The following is a 22,614-nucleotide window of genomic DNA, read 5'->3' as shown; positions in this document are numbered from 1 at the left end:
AGGACCACAATACCTGCTTTACCCTTCCCCCAATCTCCATTTATTTCTGGAGGTCACCAATGTGTGTTTTATATATTCTCAAAGACATTCTCTCAATTTCTTCTACTCATTTCCACCTAGATGTGAAGCTCTCATACACATTAATGATGTGTCAGTTTCTATGGTGTCAGAACTACAGTATGATCTTCACAGAAACTGAAATAAAACTGACTACTCAAGATCACACTTTATCTCCTAAATCCCTGAGACAGCACTATATATTCCTTGTATTTTCCAAGTCCCTTTGAAAATGTTTCCCTTCACTTTTTAATTATGGTACTCTTTCTAGAGATTTCAAAACTAGCAAATGGAAGCAAGTTTGAGCATAATCCATCTTGTATTTTCCTTTTCCCCACCTAATCTATCACTGCCTCCAGGTACTTCACACAAAATTCTCCTCTCTCTCCCCCACACTAAATAGTTTCTGGTTTCTAACCATATATCACTTAAGAACAAGAAGATTAGTTTTACACAATAATAATGTTGAATATTTTCAGCAATTTGTCATGAGAACTGCCTGAGCAATCAGAACACCCAGCTGGTATGACATAACTGGTATATACATGCTGAGTCATATAATAGCAATACTGATAGCATTAGCAAAGTTATATTTCATCTTATGGCAGCTTGAGCAGGTTGAAATGTCTTGCTTTGCATAGTTTTATTCTCTCATTGTGATGGTTCAATAACTAACCTCCACTGTGCTGTTAAAAATGAGAACTCAGAAGTTTTTGATACTGATGGTAAAGTGATTTACAGTCCCAGTGAAAAATGTTACAGTTTGATAGTATCTGCAGAAGTCGAAGCCTTTACTAGTTGAGACAGTTTTATAGTTTTTTATTTTCTGTAGAAACAAAAGTCTAATACTCAAAATGGCCACTGGCCCTTTTTTCAATGTCACTCCAATGTATGATAAATAATTTTTTCGATTCCTAGTGTCATGGAGGATGATAAAGTTATATAATGTCTGGACATTAGCTGGCATAAAAAGTGTGACATGGACTATTGCCATTGTAACATTGATTTGTGTCATAAGCAATTGTGGGAAGTAGGCATTTAAGATTCAAATATCACCCTAAAGAAAGAAGAAGGGTAGAGGAACAATACATTCACGTTGTTATATTTTCTAAGACAATTTTCTCATATCTCTTTGGGCTAAAACAATATCTCTTGTTACAAAGGCAAAAAACAGAATATTACTCAGCCATAAAAAGGAATGAAATCTTGCCATTTGCAACAACATGGATGGAGCTAGAGAGTATTACGCTAAGCGAAATGAGTCAGAGAAAGACAAATACCATATGATTTCACTCATAGGTGGAACTTAAGAAACAAAACAAGTGAACATGGGGGGGAAAAGAGAGAGAGGCAAACCATAAAACAGACTTTTTTTTTTAAGATTTTATTTATTTATTTGACAGAGCGAGAGAGCACAAGCAGGGGGAACAGTAGAGGCAGAGGGAGAAGCAGGCTCCCCGCCAAGCAGGGAGCCCGATGCGGGGCTCGATCCCAGGACCCTGAGATCATGACCTGAGCCGAAGGCAGACGCTTAACCATCTGAGCCACCCAGGCGCCCCCAAAACAGACTCTTGACTCTAGAGAACAAACTGAGGGTTGCTGGAGGGGAGGTGGGTGGGGGGCTGGGTTAAATGGGTGACAGACATTAAGGAGGGCACTTGTAGCCATGAGCACTGGGTGTTGCATGTAAGTGATGAATCATTAAATTCTACTCCTGAAACAAATATTACACTGTATATTAACTAACTGAAATTTAAATAAGAACTTGAAACTACGATATATAAAGAACCCTTAGCAATCAGTTACAAAAAAGTCACGTATTCCACTAGAAAATGGGTAAAAAGCACAGGAAGAACACATGTCCTATGAATATAAAAATATTTGTGTATCACTAGTAATTAGGGAATTGCATATTTAAATCCTGAGGATATACTATTTCATACCTATCAGACTGGTAAATTTTGTTTGACTATGTCAAGTATTGGTGAGACTATAGATCAAATAACATTCTAATATTATGGTACAATCTCTGTGGAGAAAAATTTGAAAATATCTATTCATTTTAAGATATAAATAATCAATGCCCCAGCAATTTTACCACTGGGAATTTATTCCATAGAAACTCTTGTTCATTTGCAAAAGAAGACAGGTTTGTACTAGAACATAAGCTTCAGGAGAATGGAGAATTCATTTTCCTCTTGTATCCTTGATGATTAATAAACATTTATTGAATGAATGAAATAAAACCAGATACCAACTAAATGTCCACCAATAGGATAATGGATTCATCTTAGTATAGTCATGGTAAAAATCTATACATAAGGGAAAATAAATGAACTAGAGTTACATGAATCAACATGATGGGTCCTAAAGGCATGATACTGAGTAAAAAACAATTGCAGAAAGATACATACAGCATAAAAAGAAAATACCAAATATTAAAATAGTACTATCCATTATTTAGAGATGGAAACATAGTACAAGTATAAAGACATTTATGGATCTGGTTTTCTCTGAAGTGTAAGAGTGGAGGGGGAGAGGAGGGGAGAACATAATGAACTTCCAAGGTTTTTTAATGCTTTATATTTTATTCTGGGTTATGAGTATCTGAATATTCATCATATTATTTTATAAACCTTTTCATAAATATAACATAGTTTTTATTTTTATTTATTTATTTTTAAAGATTTTATTTATTTATTTGACAGAGAGAGACACAGCAAGAGAGGGAACACAAGCAGGGGGAGTGGGAGAGGAAGAAGCAGGCTTCCCGCGGAGTAGGGAGCCCGATGCGGGGCTCGATCCCAGGACCCTGGGATCACGACCTGAGCTGAAGGCAGACGCCTAATGACTGAGCCACCCAGGCGCCAAATAACATAGTTTTTAAAATAACTTTTAAAATAGCAGTGAAGTATTCTGGAAACAAGGAGGACAGGTTATGGGAAAATTTAGCTATGTTACTTGTTTGGTACAAGGTAAAATGCAAAAACAGAGGGCTTTTCTTTTGTGTCTTTGTTTCTTTTTTCTTTCTTTTCTTTTTCTTTTTCTTTTTTTTTTTGCTATGACCTCTTTCCCTGAGAATAACTGCTAATGGAAATCAACTTCATAAGAATGGAATCTGAGTTTGGGAAACTAAACAGTATTTTAATCACAAAGGAAATTGAATGCCAAGTTAAGGAGCTTAGATCCCTTTCCGAAAACAGTGCATATTTTCTAGCAAGGAGTTCATGTGCTCAAATGAGCTTTTCAGGATGATGTGTTGAGCAGCAGTGTGTAGAATACACAAGGAAAACTATATAGAGACCATTAAGATAGTCTAAATGTTGTCTTATGAAAATCTGAACATCTACCAAAAAATAAGATTTTATGACCAATCATGGGGGAAACAGAAAAGCTAAGAATGAGTTGAACTTTTTGCATCAAATTAAACTAGGGACAAAAGATAGCAGCATTCCCTCGGTAGGGAACAGCCTGAGAGAATTCACAATGTCATTTAAAAAAATGAGTTGGTTATATGTGTTGAGTTTGAATTTGCCTAACTTACAGAAAACAAAACAGATCTAGGTATGAATCTTTAAAGGAGTACCACAAAGAACCACTGTACCTACCTCTTTATTTCTCTTTTAGTTAATGGCTGAAAATATTAACTTATTATGTGAGAAGAATCAATCTATAGGCTTTGTATTCTTAAATTTGTTAGGGCTGCCTTAGCATAGTACCACAGACTGGGTGGTTTAAACAACAGAAATGAATCGTCTCAGAGTTCTGGTAGCTAGATGTCTTAGATCAAAATGCCATAGGTTTGGTTCTTTCTAAGAGCCGTGAGGGAAAGTCTGTTCCATGCCTCTCTCCCAGCTTCGGGTGTTTGTTGGCAATCGTTGGCGTGCCTTAGCTTGTAGGTCTCTGCCTTCATCTTTACATAATGGTCTCCCTTGGGCATGTTTCTCTGTGTCCACATTTCCCCCTCTTATAAGGACACCAGTTATATTTGATTAGGGCCCCACCTTATTCCAGTATAACATCATTGAACTAATTACATCTGCAATGACCCTCTAACTAAATAAGGTAATATTCCGAGGTACTGGAGGTTAGAACTTAAACATATGAATATTTGAGGGACACAACTCAAGCCAGAACAGGTAGGCATTATTTTTAATCCTAATTTTTACATGAGTCAGCTGAGGAAGAGGAGGGTTAAGTCAATTCCAAAGGCCACCCAGGTAGAAAGTGAGGTAGTCAAAAGAAGCATTCAAGCCCTCCGGCTTCATATGCCTCTCTCGAATTTAGAGGTTAAGAGTGATTTTAAAAAAACAGCCTTTGGTGTATACCAGACATACTAAGAATGTCTCACTTCGGGAAGAATGATAAATTTGGTTTTAGAGGTATAAACAAAGCATAGGAACAGTAGGTACCAAGGGATAAGAACAAGGAGACGGATACAAATCAGAACCCTGGCCCTCTGGCAGACTGCGACACTGCCAGTCGCCAGCCCTTTCCTTGGGTCCTTTGCCTTTTCCCCAGGCCTTCCTTGAATCTACTGGTTTCGTCATAAGTCATTAAAGTCAACGGGAAAATTGCAGATGAGGATGTGAGAAATAGCACAAGTCTTGAGAAAATTTGAGATATTGCAAGGTGGTCTTTATCTAACTCAGTTTGCTTTAACAATAAAATCTTCTCCTTACAGACCAAAATGTTGGTAATTCTAAAGGTCTATTCTAAAGGTCTACTCAGATCTCAGGCTCCTGTTGCTAATCATTTCAGATATATCCAAATATTTGTATTCTAGATAACGCTGTGAGGAGCATCCTTGCTGCTATATCATATTTTCTATTCCACATTATTTTCTTAGAATAAACTCCTAGACATGAAATTGCTTAAACTACATATAACTTCCAAAACTCTTGGTATATATTTCCCAATTGTCCTCAGTCTTCCTAGGACAATGCCTCAGTATAAAACACTTTGCCATCTGTCCCAATACCCTTTAGCATCCTTATCTCTGTCATCAAAGTTATTTTCCCTTTATGTGAGTTTACCTGTTGCTCCCTGAACCTGCCAAGTGCTTTCATATATCCCTTCACTATATGATAAAATCATAGTGTCTTCCTAAGTCCAATTCACTGTTATTGCTTTGGGGGGAAACTCTCTGATTCTCACAGCAGTATTAACCTAACCTTCCTCTGTGCTTCCTTTGCAGTTGCCTGGGATCATTACTACACTTATCACATTGTACTAGTTAGCTGTTTTTCTGCCTGGCTAAGTTGCTAGCCCCTTATGAACAGAACTACGTCTTTTCCTCTTTATGGCCTCAGCAAGGACTAGTGTAAGTAACATATGATCAGATTTTGGTAAATGTTTTTGACTGAGTAAAAGGAGCATATATTCTATTTTCCCAAGATGGACCTAAATTCTCTGCCCCAGTTTTTGTTATCCCCTAGGCAGCAAACCATTCTGATAACTGCTGACTCTGGTAAATCTCAATTCCAAATTACCAGAGACAAATTCAAAAAGTTGAATAGATTTCAAGAAAGAGCTGTGTCTGGGGGGGGGGTTAAATATGGATTTAATTCATATTTTATTAATGGCTGTATAAATGATTTCATGATAATTTTAATCATGTTTACTCTTAGGGCAATGTCAAAAATAGACTAATTGCATGTGTCTTGAAAAGAAAACAACAGATTTCAAACTTGTTATTCATGAAAAGGATGGGAATTAAAAAGCACTTCTGAGATCAAACTACTATAGAATATTAAACATATATATTGGTCTCTTTCTTTAAAAGACGTGTATATTTAAGTACATATTTTAGAAGTCTGCCACTGACTCAAATGTTCAAAGGCCAGTGTGAGCAGGTTTTTAATCTGAGAGTATTTGTATTCATCACAGGTCAAGGAATTTTTACACATTAACTTCAAAAGCAACTTTGTTGCTTTCTGTGGACTGTCCATTTTAACTTTCTTCTCAGCCTGATCACCCTGACTTTCATAGATGTTTGGTGCCCATTGCTTCTAATGCATCCCCATGAACACTTAGATGGCCTTTATATCCCCTTAGCGGGGGACTTTACTCTCTGCACGGGCATTGACAATCCAATCTTTATTAATGTGAGATTGAAATTACCGATGTCTCCCATGATACACACCTGCTCTCTGCCTGGAAATTTTGTAGAGTTCCATAAACCAAAAAATGTCTTTATTTATAGGAATTTGATAGCATAGCAGGTATGCTGGGAAATCATTTTCTGACAGCAAGATTTTGGACATAACCTAAAGAAGTGATCATAAATTCAAATTTTATAAAAGAGTAAGCCAAGTAGGATACATGAGCAATGCAGATCTTGAGTGTGAAAGCCCCATCGAGGGGGTCCTGCAACTTCTCTATTCCAGAAGATTTTTGCCATGCAGGATAGAAAGAATGAAGTTCAGAGTCCCACATGTCAGTTTGTTATGCAATCAAATATTTTCAAATTGTTGTTAAATAATTCAGTGTTTTGTAAACTTGAGTGGGCAAAGGAAAACATGCCTCCAGGCAAGATGTGACAAGTGGGCATCCAGTTTGCAACCTCTGTGGCATAAATTGTGTCAAAAATTCTGCTTCTGGGAATACAGGCTCTAATTCCTAATCCAATGTGCCGCCAGAGTTTAGAAAAGTCCCAAGTGAAGCATTCAAGTTAGGAATCTGATCTAGTCCCAAATCTGATGATTTGTAGCTTTGTGGAGATAGGAAGGAATCTGCCATAAGAATCTTTTGGAAAAGTTTAAAGTTTGTTATGGAAATGAAAAATTCCAAGAAAAGGGGGTTTTTGCTATGGAAATTTTTTTAAAAGATTTTTTATTTATTTAACAGAGAGAGAGAGAGAGCATACAAGCAGGAGGAGAGGCACTCAGAGGGAGAGGAAGAAGCAGGTTCCCCGCTGAGCAAGGAGCCCCACTGGGGCTCAATCCCAGGACCCTGGGATCAGGACCTGAGCCGAAGGCAGATCCTTAACCTACTGAGCCACCCAGGTGCCTCTGCTGTGGAAATTTTAACATTACAGATGAGAAACATTGATGAAAAATCAATGAAGCATTTTCAACATGATCTAAATTGTTAATTCTCCCAGCCCATTCTTAACTTATAGCTTATGTTCACCTCTCCCAAATTACGTGGCTATACTTTAATTGGAAAAGAGAAAAATGAATGTGTTATGAAATATTTTTATGAGTTCACACCAGTTTAATCATCAGTGACATTCTTAACATTATAGTATAATCCTTACAAATTAATCTTTCTCTTTCAATATTTTTAAATACCAGTTTTCTTTTATAATAATGAATGAAATCTCATTACAAAATATATGAAAATAAATTAATAAAATAAATTATTATTGTTTCCACCCATATTTTCTTGCCAATCTTAGCCCTTTATTTGTCCAAAATACATTAAGGATCACTGATGTTAAGTTACACTGTTAGTTTCCTCAGGTTTCCCATTATATATCTTCTACTGGGTACATTGTGATAACTTACATTTCTCTAGAAAATTATCCATTACATAAAGTATTTCTAATTCATGAAAATGCTATTGGATATCCTAATCTCTTATAACTTAAAAAATATTTTATATGATTATATTTTTTTCTAATTCTAAATTTTGTGCATCTGTGTTTTCTCTAATACACATATTTCTTCATTCACTATTCTGAGTATATTTAAAGCCTAGATTTTATAATTTGCTTAATAATAACAATAAGTAAAATTATTTATTTTATCATTACCTTAACATTATTTTGTATACTAATTAATTGCTGTGGGCAGTTCAGATAGTGCAAAAGTAATGGTAGGTCAAATTATAGGTGCCTTAGTATGAATGAAGGCAGTGCCACCGAACTGTACTACCAATGATTGCATTCTGCCATGTACTTGTAAAAAAAAGTCAGTTTCACTTAAAACTAAAACAGTAAAAATTATTAATTTTATTAAATGTTGACTTCCTAATGTTCTATGTGATAAGGTGGGAAGTACGCATAAAGCACTTTTGCTCCATACTTAAACTGTGCTTGAATAAAATAAAAAAGGAACTTGTGCAATTGTTTGAGTTGAGAGCTGAAACTAGCTGCCTTTTTCATGAAGCAACATTTTTACTTGCAGGAACAACTGGTAGATAAACCATGGTTAATCAGACTTGTGTAATTGGCAGACATTTACTTGAAAATGAACAGAGTGAGCCCGTCATTTCAAGAAAACAACTGACAGTATTTGTTGCCAAAGATTAAATTTGATCCTCTAAGTAAAACTTAGAACTTTGGAAAACTGCTATTTTAGATGTCATGGTCAAGAAGGTCCCCTTGCAAGAGTGACACTTGAGCAGATACTCGAATGAAGCAAAACAACAAGTTGTTACTCTCTAGGAGGAAAGCTTTCCAGCCATACGAGGGGCTCAAATAAGTGCATTTAGAATATGTATTCTCAGTTGTAGAAAATATAAATTCTACATATCTCTTGAAGATCGGCAGCACATCCGTGCATGTTTGTTGTACCTTTTTGATATGATGAAAACTATTTTCTCTTTTGCATTTATTATGGCCACCCCAAATTCTGTATCGATGGGTCTCAGAATAGCTGTTAAGTTAGGTGGTCATTACATCAGCACTGGGTCTGCTTCTTTTTGATTACTAAGCATTCATTTCTGTTCTGCTGTTGCTATACTCAGGACCTGTCACCAGGTGATGAGCTATTATCTGATCTCAAACTGCTTGTACTTCTCATCAATTAAGCCATGTATAAATCATCTTTAACGATGGGATCAAATATATCATACGCTTGCAGAATTTTCCTTTCATGTCTTCTGTTGTTGCAATATAAACAGATGTGAATAAGGGAAGGATGATGGACTAGCAAATTACAAAATTCCTATTAAATGCCAAGGATTCAGTAGATACTTTACATATCTTATCCCATCTATTTATACTAACAACTCATGAAGTATTATTAGCTCCATTTTGCAAATGAGAAATTGAGATAGACTAAAATTAAGGAATGTGTACAAGCCAATTTAGACTGTGGTAGATGGAAAAATAATATGAATCTAGATTGACTCTAAATCCTATCCTCTTTCTAGCTTGCTTTCTTCATAAAACTTCATAAAACTTCATAAAACTTGCTTTCTTCTAAAGAAAATAATCTACTTATGCTATCTCCAGGCTTAAAAATTTTAGATGTCTTTTCTACTGTCTTTGGGATGAAAACTAAACTTCCCAACATGTTTTCCATACACCTTAAGAATCTAGCCCCCACCCGTCCCTGATGGGCTAGTGCTCCCCCTTCATGTGCCACATTCCCAGATATGAAGCATATTGCTCTTCGTCTAATGTGCCACAGTCTCGCTCATGTCTTGGCCTTTATTATCAATTGAATGGGTTGAATTATAAGAACCAAGAAGTCCTAATGGAGTGTTTCAAAGGTAATGTTTCCCTGAAGTCTTAGTTTTAAAGTCCAAACAGCTCTTATTAATAGAAAAGAGAATCAAGCAACCTTTGTAAGAACAACTCATGCTTCAATTCTCTCACAAGACAGGAACAATATATTTGATTATAATTACTAATTCTACATTATTTGTCTAGGGTAGTGCTGTTCAGTAGAATATTCCATAATGACATGAATGCTCTACACCTGTACTGTGAAGTAGACTAACCACATATGGCTTTTGGACACTTGAAGTGTAGCTAGTGGGATCAAGAAAAGGAGTTTTGAATAGCGTTTAGTTTTCATTAACTTAAATTTAAAGAGTCATATGTGGTTAGTCACTTTCACATTGCACAGTGCAGATCTAAGGAAGTATAAGACATTTTTTAAAGAACATTGAAGAGAGGCAGCAGGATAAGTAAAAAAAAAAAAAAAAATACAGTTTATTCCTTACCCCCCTGCTTCTATTCTAGTCACTGAAAGCTCATGTTCTCTCTTTATTTGACCTTTTATAAGCCCCAGTGAAAAGCAAGCTATATTGAGTTTAGAGCAGCTTATGTTAGCAAAGTTAATTACTATTTCAAATAAATAATGATGTAGAAAAGAGACCATTTTTTTTCTGAAAAAATTTCTAAAATTTTCAGATTGGTGGAAAATCTGGTTAAGCGGGGTTATAATTTAAAACAAAGCACTGTAAAAAATTTTTAAAAATTAAAAAAATTTAAAAACACACTATGCTTTACAAAATCATGGATGTGATGGTTAATTTTATGTATCAACTTGGAGAGTGTTATGGGTGAAATTAACCTTTAAATCTGTAAACTGTGAGTAACCACATTACCTTCCACAGTGTGCGTGGGTCTTATCCAATCAGTTGGAGGTCTGAATAGAACAAAAACTTGGCCTCCCTGAGCAGAAGGGAATTCCTCAGCAGACTGCCTTTGGACTTCATCTGCACCTTGTCTTTCCTGGGTCTCTGACTATTCGTCTTTAGACTGTAACTGCACCATTGGCTGTCCCTTGTCTCGAGCCTACCAGCTCACACTGCAGCTTTGGAATTGTCAGTCTCCATAATTGTGTGAGCCAATTCCTTATGTAAACTTATGTAAATCCTTGTCTTGATAGATAGATGATGATAGATAGATAGATAGACAGACAGACATATGCATCCTATTGGAGCTGTTTCTCTGGAGAACCCTAATACAATGGACTTTTAACACTTAAAATTTTCATTTAACACTTAAAATTTTCTTCTTCAATATTACCCTTCATTATTTTCCTATCACCTATGTGATTATAGGCTTTCACTAGAGAAGTTAACAAAAACAAGAACAAAATTATGGGAAAAAGAATAAGTTTTTAACCTCATGAAAAGATGTTCAAGAAAGGAAATATAAATCACAGTACACTCAACAATGGATAATATTTACATAGTCATAAGATAAACATTGATTACTGATTTAACTAAAAGTTATGATTTCCATATTGAGTGGGAGACAGAGAACAGCAAGAACACAAGGAAACTAAATCTTTATTTGCCATAAAAGTAAGTCAGGAGATATTGTACAAAGACACAAGTTAAGAAATAATGGTATTAACATATTACCTAAAAATATGTAGCTAAATATCACAAGAGACAATTGAAAGAGTAAGAAGTGTTTGTCGCTGGGGATTAGCAGTGGAGAGTGTGATTTTCAGTATTATGTATTTTTAAACTGTATGTCAATATTACTTTGATAAGTATTTTTTCTATGAAAACAAAATGAGGGGTGGGTAAAAATCCCTGGAATGAAATGTTACAATATGCCTGATGCAATAATTATCCCCAAACCTAATTTTATTATAATTGCTGAATATATATGTAAAGAGTAGTATCTATGTAGAAATGGAATCAAATGAGTCACTTAGTTTGTACTTTCAAACCCCAGACTCTTCAAGCTGGAAAGCACCACAGAGATCATCTATTCATTTCTCATTGCTCTTTCCAGTCCATCTACATTCCCTTTTCACAAAGAGGTGGAGGCATGGAGATATTATAGTTCAGAGGAGGGATTTGCCACAGCTTCTGTTTTGCTGACCTGCCTGCAATTTGTCAGGTGGGACTAGCCAAAGTAGGGAATCTTAATTCCATGAGGAAAATCAAATGATTTGATTAATAAAGTGTTCTTAAAGTAAAAACAAAGGTTAGATCTATTAAGGACATTTTAAGCTCACTATTTTAAATATCAACAAATTTGAATTATCTTCATTTTAAAATCTTCCATAAATTTTCATTGAACTTAGACTTTTAGGTCTTAAAAAATGTAGCTAGATTAGACGAATTAAGATGAACAGGCACACCAGTTAACATAACATTCTTTACTTTACCCCAGAGTAGGAAATGTTCAGAATTGGACTCTCTTGAGCATGATGAGGCATTTCCTTATCCTAAGTGATCTGCGATAGACTGTGCTTCTGGCCATTTTTATCATTAGACTAGGGAAATAATAGTCTTTCTTTCCCAGAAGAATTTGTGTGTGTGTGTGTGTGTGTGTGTGTGTGTGTGTGTGTGTGTGTGTGTGTGTGTGTGTTGTGATATTATGGGTACCCATTTGTCTTTCTTTTTAGTTGTAGTCAGATATACTAGTTTCATGATGACATTAGAGATACACTAATAGATATTCTTGTAGGGTTTTAAGCTTATTTCTCTTGCCTTTCTCTAGGGAAATCCTACTTCCTGCACTACACAACTATAGAGGAACACCGCGCAGATCCTCAACACAATTGTGCAATGTGGATATGGGTCTGCCCACATCCTCAAACAGCATTTGGGTGGAAATGAGGTATTGGATGGAGATTGGTTAAGGACACTCTCTACTCTGGAGCTGAGGAATCAGTGACAGTTAGAAAAGATGAGTACCAAGGCATTACTAGGTCTAAGATATAAGGATGAAGAGAACAAAGGTCCCAAGTAGGGGGAGATAAAAAGATATGCTGTTATTGAAGATGCAAATCAACCGAGAAGATAAGATGAATAAAATTTGATTTTTGACAATTTCTATATATAGAAAATACTGAAATTTCCAAAGAAATATCTTATTCATTATCTCATCTTATCTCAAAACATCAATGAATCTTTTGAGGGGAGATATTGTCACTGATCCAAAAGGCTTGGAAGGGATAAAAAATTGACAACAGCTGGTTGGGCTGTATGTGCCAGGAGTGATGAGATGCCTGACAAATTGCTTAAATATAAATCTGGAAGACAAATGTTGTAAGTTGGCACAAAAAATTTGAATTAAAAAATTATGGAAAGTAGAAGAATATGAAGTTTTCTGCCTTTCATAGTCACAGTGGATCTGAGTGATAGAAATATAGAACCCTCTTGGACTTATTAGATATGTTCCAAAGGACATTTGGCCTTTAACAATACTAGGTTTATTAGGTATCATGTACTTGTACTATTGATAAAGTACATTACTAAATTACTAAAACTAAAATTACTAATTATGTAGCTTAAAATTATAATTATGGTATAAAGTACATCACATCATGTGGCTATAGAAATAAAAAGTTTTAATTTTCTTTTTGAAAGAAAATATATCTTCACCAAACACTGTGGTCCTACCTCTTTAAAATTTTATCTTTTTGGCACTGAGGAGCTTATAGGACTTCTTGTAGACATACTTCTCATCCCAGTAATTCTGTAACAGCTCATTAAAGATCTTCCGGAATCTCATGCAGTGTCATAGAGACTACATTACGCTCTTAGGAGGAATTCTAAACAGAAGCCTGCAATGTTGATTTCTTCACCAGCAGAGAATTTTAAAAAGTCATTAATGGCATCATGTAGATTACCTTCCTAGAAAAATTTATGCACGAACATTAATTAGAAGAGCATAAAATTTTAAAACTTAGCTTTAAGTTCATTGTTAAACTCCCATAGCTTTATATCTGGCCAAATGGTTGTTGTGGCTATTGTCTGAATTAAGTAGAAGTGAGCCACTTTACTACAGCAGTGGGAAACTCAGGGAGCCGACAGGTAATCACTGGTTATTTTTAGAATCCTTGTTCTATGATTTATCTTCTTCTTGCTTGCATTGTAAATTGGGCTGTACTTGAACTACACTATTGTACACAGAGGAGTCACCCAGTTGACATAAAACAAGGTAAATATATTTCTGCTACTGCAGCAGTTTTGGAGGGTACACTTGCATTTTTACAAAATGACAATAAATCATGAAGACCAACATCTTGAAGTTATTACTATGCTATTCCTAGTTATTGATAAAATATTTTAACCTGAGGAAAAGCAGATTTAGTAAAATGTCATATTATGTGCTATATATTCTAAACTGCTAGACTATATACAAAATGCTGTATGAAATTCTATTAAGATGTGAACAAAGGGCGCCTGGGTGGCTCAGTGGATTAAGCATCTGCCTTTGGCTCGGGTCATGATCTCGGGGTCCTGGGCCCTGCGTTGGGCTCCCTGCTCAGTGAGGACCCTGCTTCTCCCTCTCCCTCTGCCCCTCCCCTGCCCCACTCGTGCTTGCTCGCTCTCTCTCTCAAATAAATAAGTAAAATCTTAAAAAAAGATGCCAACGAGAATAAGTCTAATAATAATAATAATTACCACTAATTGAGAAGTTACAATGCACCCAGAAACATACTGTGTTTTACAAACTCAATTTTCCTAAAAGATAATTTTCTTAACACTAAATATATATAATTTTTGGTCTTACTCTTGAATGCCTACTTGATCAGTCAGGGTACCTGCAGAAATAGATGGCATACTTAAATGGGTAGTTGAGGAGTTTTTTTTTTTTTTTTGTGGCCAAACACAGCTTTAATTGTATAAAATGAGCAGAAGTCACTGGACAAGTCATGCAAGGGTACTGATCAAACTAGCCTCCCCACCCAACACCTGCCAATCCATAAGAGAGCTCCTCTAGAAGCTCAGAACATGCATTAGGAGTTTCCTAATGACTCCAACTATAAGTGTTTCAGATTAATATTGTATTCTCCAGAAAGCAGTATATCTTCCAGTGTTCTAGAAGAGACAGAAAATTACCACGAAATGACGTATATTGGTAGTTGAGGAGATTTTGGTGAAGGGCAGATTACAAGGGTTTAGGAAGGGTTGAAGACACCAAAAGCCTTAACTGGACAGACACAGCCAGAACTGGTGTGCTGCAAGGGAAATAAATATCCAACCTAAATACCCTTTCTCCTCTGATCCTCTGAAAGTGTTTCCCAATTGGCAAACCAGAGGGCAAGAGTCCAGATATACAGTATGTAGAGGCCAGCCTCCCATAGCATAAACAGGCAAGAAGATAGCTTGGAGTAGATGTGCTGCAGCAAATGGAGAATATGTAGCACTGTGTTTCTGGTATTCTCTTAGGCTCAGTGATATTACCTGTAAACACAGGAAAATACCTGTGAACAAGGAGCTTACATTCCAATTGACAATGCATAAAACAAATAAAATAAGTAAACTATATCTATGTATCAAGATGATGAGGACTCTGGAGACAAATAAGGTACCAAAAGAACAGAGCAAAGAATAGGAAGTACATTGGGGAGAGGGATCTAAATTTTAAATAGGGTAACCAGGGAAGGTCTTACTCAGGAAGTGATATCTGAGCAAAGACCTGAAAGAAGAGGTTACATGGCAACCTAGGGAGAAAACATTTTTTTTTTTAAAAGATCTTACTTATTTATTTGACACAGAGAGAATGAGCACAAGCAGAGGGAGCAGGAGAGGGAGAAGCAGATTCCCTGCTGAGTAGGGAACCTGATGCAGGGCTCGATCCCAGGACCCCAGGATCATGACCTGAGCCAAAGGCAGACACTTAACTGAGTCACCCAGGCGCCCCAGGAGAAAACATTTCAAGCAGAGGGATGAGCAAGCATAAATCTCTAAGTGGGAATATGATAGTATGTCAGCGAAGTGGTGCAGGAGCAAAAGCAAGCCAGTGTGGTTGCTGAGAAGCATTAAGGGGGAGTATGCAGTGGAATAAGGCTGGCAAAATAGTAGAAGCCTTGAAGGTCATATAAAGAAATTCTGTTTTTTTCTCAAACCAAAGAGTAGTCCTTGAAAAGTTGAAAGAGGGTGCTGATGTGATTTCCAGATTTACATTCCAGAAAGAGCACTCCAGCTGCAGTAAGGAGAAGTGATAGAGGTGCGTTGGTCAGGAAGGTGAGGAAAGGGCAGGAGGAAAGATAGAGGTGGTCTAGGCTGTTGCGGTCATGTAGACATCAAATAATCGCCCCTTGGATAAAGGTGTTGACATGACATATGGATAGAATCAAAAGAGTTCAAAAGATATTTATTTAAGAAGTAAAAGTAACAAGTCATGGTAAAGCACTGGATATGGAGGGTTGTGTGGAAGAGGGAGGTGAGCTGGGTGCTGCCTTTCACAAGACAGCTACCATTGGCAAGGGATTGTATTCTGCTTCACATGTGCTGCGGTTTTTTCCAGACACCCAGGAAAAGATTCCAGGTAAACTGTTATTTGCTTTGGAACTTAGAGAATAGGCCTGCATCAGATACACAAATCTGTGACTCATTTAGTCACCATCCTTCATGTGGCAACACACACACACACACACACACACACACACACACACACGGAGGGTGGGGCACAGAAGTAATTGAGTTTAGAGTGTGTATGGAGTGAGGAGAGAGTGGTATAGGACCAAGATTTGCTTGAATAGCTTCAAATGTGGTAGCAGATAGAGAAGAAAAAGCTTGAAAAGGAAGGGGGGGTGCGGAGGCATATATGCCTAAAGGCCTAAAATGTACATTAAGTATGATTTAAAAATGCATGACCTCATACTAGAATGAACTGTAATTAATGTTCTAATTATTAACCTAAACATGAGTAGTTACAAAATTACAACTAATATAAGGCCACATCCATAGACTAGTTCAAATATTAATGTTCAGTTTCTCCTCATTGAGGTATAGACTGGATCTCAATATTTTCAGAAAATTATCTCTTTTCTTCACTTCTACAACTTTTCATTATAATCCTTGGTTGATTATCATTTCTTTTTCCCCCAGACAGTTCCATATATCTGTTCTGGAACCTAATTAGCCATTCTTTTGTTTTGTAAAACTACTATATTGTACACCTGAAACTGATATTAGACTGTATGTTCACTAACTGGAATTTAAATATAAACTTAAAAACAAAAGACTTATTCCAAATGTCTTCAAATCCAGCATTTTGGTTATATCTAAGAAAAGATAACCTTAGATTTTGTCCTTTCTTTGTTCAAAAATATCACCCATTTTTCTCTTCTTACCTTTTCCAAGGGATCTCACAGACCTATTCTCCTTTAAATATTCTACTGACAAATTCCCCTGTGTACTTTCAGCCAGGCTTTAAAAAAACAAGACAGCTCAAGAAGCAGTAAGTATAAAATTTTAAGCCAAGAGAGATTAGAGCCTTTTGGAATATAAATTGCATATCAGTCAGAAAAGAAAGAAGAGAACGATTTACTGGTAGATTTTTCTTAACTGAATTGCCTCAAATAATTTTTTTGTCATGCAATGGTTGCTTATGCTTTGATTTACAATTTACGGTTATGCCAACCCTCCCACAAGGGAACTCTGCTATATAGAGTTCCTTTCTACTTAATGGAAAGGTTTATTACTTTTTTTTCAACAGTTGGGCTGCTCCTTGTCCCTCATCATCAATGACAGCATATTGGCTGTTTATTAACCCTGGGATAAAGATTCTTCAAATCCCTTTGCCTGTTATACGGAAGCCTTAGTTTTATAGAAGCATAATTCTTTGTGGGAAAACAAAATGTACAATGAACCAAATGCTCTAGAGATTAAACATAAGATTAACTTTGAATTAGTAATACCTTACTTGTCCCTAAATGCCTTGAGAGCACAAAGTATAGAGTGCTTTATTGTTTTATGAAATCTTCTTTTCAAATTCAATAATTTGAATATTCATATAGTTGACAAAGATGGCCTTTCCTTAATATTCCCTTCAGCTTGACTAAACTGTAGGCAAGTTTATTCCTATCTATAGTGCCCTGACCTCCCTTCTTAGAACATTTACTTTAGAAAACTTTCAATTGTAAATTCTTTCTCTGACCCTTTGAGGTGTAAATCTTCTAAGATCAAGAAATGTCTTTCTCAAGGACCTGGAAAGTCATTGCTTAGAAAGGTAATCATCAAGAATGATAGTGTCCCTTTCTCCCAGTTTCTGTGGAAGAATGGGAATCTAACTTCCATAAATGCCATCAGCAAACACAGATGCCTAATTCATAGACTGAGCCCCCTCCCTACAGTGTCCTTTAATACTTTCCACTCTTCCATCTTTGTTTTGGTGGAATGGAGTTCATTCTTTTTCTTCTATTAAGTGATCTCTCTCTTCTATTGCAATAGTCTTGAATAAAGTTGTCCTTGTCTAACTGGTTTGGCACAATTTCTCTTTCTGTGAGAATTATGCATATATTTGGCTCAAATGGATGGTGATTCAACCCTGACTTGTAGCTTTCATTCACTCAGTTAAGCAGCGCAGAAACAAAATTAAATGAGACTGTGATGCTCAACGTTTCTTGAATGAATTCATTGGTTCTCACCATCTCAGTATAGTTTTGAAATTAAAATACATTGCATGACCTTGGTCCACATTGTTTTTCCAAATATAGTTTCCAACCCAGGTCTTTTCTTTAAGTTCTTGTATTTAAATTCTTGCCACATCCACGATCTAGTTTATTATTCAATGTCCTTTCCTCGTGGATACCTTGATTATAGAACTCAATAAATTATCATTTAAATCAAAAATTAAGTCATTTTAACCTCCAGTGGTTTGTCTTTAAAATGCCTATAACTATTAAAAATGGAGGTAAAAATGTTATTAAAAAGTTTAGCAAATAAAAGAGAAAGCACAACACATTGGGGAAAAGGATACATTTTGGTGTACTCTTAAATACAAATATAGTCATCAAATACTTTAAAAATGTAACATAATAGTAATTCCACTTAAGGCAAAGGACAATTTTTTCAACTAATTGAGGCATAATTGACATAAAATTGTAAGATACGTAAAGTATACATCATGATGATTTGATTGATGTGCACACTGTTATGTGAGATGATGCATGTGTTATTCACCCCATAAGTAACACATGCATTATCTCACATATTTATCTTTGTGTTGTGCATGTGAATATTTAAGTTCTATTCTTTAAGCAATTTTCAATTACATAATATAACTAAGCATCACAGATTGGAATTAGGGCTGCTGACGTGGCTGCTGGTTTCAAGGCTGATGATGATTTAGAAATCTGTGTGGGGGTTCCTTGGCTGGGCTGCAAAGGCAAAGGGCAAGACCTAGAGCTGCATGGCTGAATGTTGATACCAGAGGTCACATCATGATATTCCACCTTGGCCAGAGGGAAGAAAATTCCCTTGGAAGACCATCACTCAAGTGTGACCCCTGAAAGCCTGGACCTTAAGAATAGGGACCATACGTAGGATAAGACCACACGTTAGGAGTAAAAATAAAACTGGAATAAACTGCCCAAATAAAGAAACACAATGGAATCAAAGGGATCCACCTAACTGTCTGCCGGAAAAGCGGAATACTCTCCTTTTAAAAAAGCTAACACAGGGATGCCTGGGTGGCTCAGTCCACTAAGCATCTGCCTTCAGCTCAAGTCATGATCCCAGGGCCCATGGATTGAGTCCTGCATCAGACTCTTTGCTTGGCGGGGAGCTTGCTTCTCCCTCTGCCTGCAGCTGCCCCTGCTTGTGCACACTCTCTCCCTCTCTGACAAATAAATAAAATCTTTAAAAAAAATAAATAAGTTAAAAAGTTAACATAATCCACTTTTTAATTATGTACCATCCATAATATTCAACAGAAAATAATTTATCTAAATATTTCTAATTGTTATAACTTACATTTTTCAAAAACAACAGTCTACCTCTTTTTTCATATATCCCTACACATTGTATAATAACACTTTTTGGAACACTTCCTTTTTGAGCAAGCATAAGCTTTTAACATTTTCAAAGACGGGTTCTGTCTTTGTTACTTGTTTCCTTTGCTAAAAGGATAAGAGGGGTGGAGTTATATATAATATTAGGATTCTTCTTTGTATTTTCGTTTTGGCTTCCAATGAATTTAGGCTACATTCTACTAACTTTATATATGACGGAGCCTGTTTTGATGATTTACATAGTTTTGATCTTTTGACTGAGATTTATTATTATTATTATTAATTAGGCAAAGAAGAATAGAAGTTTCTTTTCTCCAATTTATAAAGATTTCTCAAATATTCTTGAATTTCCCATATATGAATAGCATAAAATATTTATCCCCTAACATTGTAGAAGAAAAGGCAGAGAAGCGGGGCGCCTGGGTGGCTCAGTCGTTAAGCATCTGCCTTCAGCTCAGGTCATAATCCCAGGGTCCTGGGATTGAGCCCTGTGTCAGGCTCCCTGCTTGGCTGGAACCCTGCTTCTCCCTCCCGCACTCGCCCTGCTTGTGTTCCCTCTCTCGCTGTGTCTCCCTCTGTCAAATAAACAAATAAAATTTTTTTTTTTTAAAAAGAAAAGTCAGAGAAGCTTAATATGTTATGTACTTAACAGGAAGAAAAAGAAAACATTAATCACTCACAGTCAATAATTTTTGTTAAAGTTAAGCTGTTGATTTATAAGTGATCAGGTCTATTAATAGAATGGCAAAATATGCAACTGACTTTCTTACTGTAGACAAATAAAAAAGAATTACTGATATTCAGCACCATTGGCGTGGTTACTTTCTGACACTGCATTGGTTTTAGAATGCACTATACAGCACCTGAAATTCAAAATTTTGTGAAGATAGTGCTAAGTTTTTGACATTAAACATAAGTGCATTGTCAATTTCAAAAAGTACAAGGAATTATTGGGCATCAGAATTATACAGGAATGGAGGAATTAGTAAACTAAGACAAATTCAGAACTGTAAAACAAAGGAGAAGCTGCTGAGGAAGAAGTCCATAGGTGTCTGGAAGCGGTGGTCAGCCCAGGTAATGGTGATTATGAGTCTGTTTTCCATGATGGAGGCTAGGTGTGCCAGCAGATGCACCAGGAAGAGAACCTTCCCAAGGTGCTAGGCAGAAGAAAACTCCTCTAGGGTGAATTCCTGAACTTCTGTCCTGTTTCTTGTAATCCCATTATTGACTTTTCTATTTCTTCAATGGACTCTCTGATCTATTTTATAGAGTATCATGACTGAAGAATGAAGAACTTTATTTTATTAAACATAGAAAACAGTGTAGGTAAATGGGTAAAGGGGAACAGGAGGTACAGGCTTCCAGTTATAGAATGAATATGTCACAGGGATGAAAGGTACAGCACAGGGAATGTAGTCAACGATATTGGAATAGTGTTGTGTGGTGACGGATGGTAGTTACACTTGTGGTGAACAGAGCATAACATAGAGAGTTGTTGAATCACTATACTGTACACCCGAAACTAATGTAACATTGTGTGTCAACTATAATTTTAAACATTGTTTAAGAAATAGAAAAAATTAATAAAAAATAAAAGTCAAAAAAATATCTGTTAGCTTCTAAAAGTGCACACTCTCTTAGGGATGGTCTGTCAAGTACTACCAGAATACCATGTGGTCTTACGTCCTTGAAAACTAAAAATAAAACAAGTTTATAATAATTGCCTCAAACCATTATCATAAAATTTGCAGCACATGAAAGATTTAAAAAACATACTAGTATTAATTTTTCATTAAAATGAAATGAGGTTTCTTGCATGTGGTTTTCAATTATTTAGGCAATAATGAGTTATGGAAAAAAAACATGGAATCTAGTCAGCCAGATTTCCATCCTAAATTCTGACTTTGTCACTTGTCACAGTGTGTTATTTAAATAGTTTAATCACCCTGTTTCTCAGTTTTCTTACCTATAAAATAATCACAGAAATGCCTTTATTTTAGGAGTTTTATGAAGTTATAATGTGATAACATAAGTAAAATTTCTTGAGAGTGCCTGAAATTTAGTATATATTTTCCAAGTGTTGGTATCCTTCCCGTTCTTTTTTTTTTTTTTAAGGGATTTTTTTTTTTTTTGACAGAGAGAGACAGCGAGAGCAGGAACACAAGCAGGGGGAGTGGGAGAGGGAGAAGCAGGCTTCCTGCTGAGCAGGGAGCCCGATGTGGGACTCCATCCCAGGACCCTGGGATCATGACCTGAGCCGAAGGCAGACGCTTAACGACTGAGCCACCCAGGCGCCCTTTCCCGTTCTTTTTTATTCCTCTCTCGTGAAATAAGAAAAGTTAAAAACATCAGACTTTTTCAGAATTTTCAGAGAATAGGAACTTGAGAGAGATATTCAGGTCTTATTACAAACCTTTTCATTCTCCCACCATAATAAACCTCAATCTACTACACCATAGTGATATTCTCTGTCTTACCTTCCATGATAAGAAATGAACAACTTGCATTTCTATCAATGCCACTTAGGCCCTGCATCCATGTGCTTTTTCATTGTCTAGAGTTTTGCTCCCCAAATTTCCCTTTCCCTCCCTCTCTTATATTTCCCTTTTATCCTGGATTATCTTTCTTAACATATAATCATGCTGTGTTTTCTTCTGTCTTAAGAAACAAAAACAAATTTCGCTTGTCTCACATGTCTGTTCCATTTTTTTTTTCCTGTAAGCAGAACTAAAAAAATTGCTATACTCTAATTCCAGACCCTAACCCTAATTCAGGAATTGTTTTTCTCTGATACCTTCAGATATCCAGCATCACATAAATTATTTGTTTTTATTCCAATGTGGTTGTTAAAAGGTTTTCTAAAAGTAAACTAAAATTTCTCTTCTCAATCCATATTAATTTCTCCTTCAAAAGATAGTTGTATTTGAAAAGTTCTCAAAGCTTTGAAGACAGTCATTATGTCTGCTTTTATGAATTTCTTCTCTAGGCTAAACGGCTTTACTTCTTTTCAAATATTTTTCATACAAAATATAGCCTCCAAAATTGTTCTTATCCTAACATTACTTTTCTACATCCAATAACATTTGTCAAGGCCTCTAAAAAATTTTGTATTTTAGCTAAACCAACTTAAGAAAAAATATATTTTAAATTCAATTAA

This window comes from Callorhinus ursinus, unplaced genomic scaffold, assembly GCF_003265705.2.
Source record: "Callorhinus ursinus isolate GAN/ISIS: 27379988/994484 unplaced genomic scaffold, GSC_fseal_2.0 scaffold14, whole genome shotgun sequence".
NCBI lineage: Eukaryota > Metazoa > Chordata > Mammalia > Carnivora > Otariidae > Callorhinus > Callorhinus ursinus.
This window is presented reverse-complemented; position numbering follows the sequence as displayed.